The sequence below is a fragment of the Lagopus leucura genome, unplaced genomic scaffold (assembly GCF_019238085.1).
Source record: "Lagopus leucura isolate 7727_CA_CO unplaced genomic scaffold, USGS_WTPT01 28509-0_obj-0_obj, whole genome shotgun sequence".
Taxonomy (NCBI): Eukaryota; Metazoa; Chordata; class Aves; order Galliformes; family Phasianidae; genus Lagopus; species Lagopus leucura.
In genome coordinates this window covers 351-951 of record NW_024967828.1, presented here as the reverse complement: position 1 = coordinate 951, position 601 = coordinate 351, and the positions used below count along the sequence as shown (strand labels likewise).

Here is a 601-nt window from a genome sequence, read left to right as displayed (position 1 = left end):
GGGGGGGGCCACGTCTTGCACCCACCGTGCGGGGGGCACGGCGCCCACATCCTGAGCCCAGTGCTCTGACCTGGAGATGGGGGGGCTCTGCACCCCCTGCTCTGCCCCACACAGCGCCCCGCGCCCGCGCTCCGCACCCACCTCGCCTCGGCGTCCTGGGGCAAACCTGGCGCCTTCAGGTCCCGCAGCCGCCCGGCCCCCGCCGCGCCGACCGGCGCTCTTCCCCTCCAGCAGCCGGTCGGGACGCGTCCCGCACCCACCGTCCGTCGGGGTCCCGGTGCCGCCCCACGTCCGCGCCCGCGTCCTTCCCGACCCCCCCCCGTCCCTCCCCAGCAGCTCCCGGCGTTGTCCCCGCGTCGCTCCCGCACCCACCTGCCCCACAGCTGCCTCTGCGCCCACACCCTCCACCGCAGGGGGGGGGGGCGTGCCCCCCGCTTGTTTGGGGGGGGCTTTTCTCGGCGGGGGGGGGGGGGGGGGCACTTACTGTTGGGGGGGTCCCCGCTCCCCCCTTCCCCACTCCGTGACCGGCCGTGCCGCTGGCGAGCATGGCGATGGATGCGATGGGATGGAGGGATGGAGGGGGGGCGTGGGGGGGGGGGGG

The 601-nt window shown here is 77.4% G+C and overlaps 1 protein-coding gene across 1 annotated transcript in view; it reads right to left on the bottom strand.

Moving 5' to 3' along the window:
* Positions 1 to 601, bottom strand: part of LOC122193339 (calcium/calmodulin-dependent protein kinase type II subunit beta-like) — a gene marked incomplete at its 5' end in the record, with an annotated part of 3,296 nt that overhangs the window by 2,506 nt on the left and 189 nt on the right. The window lies entirely within an intron of this gene.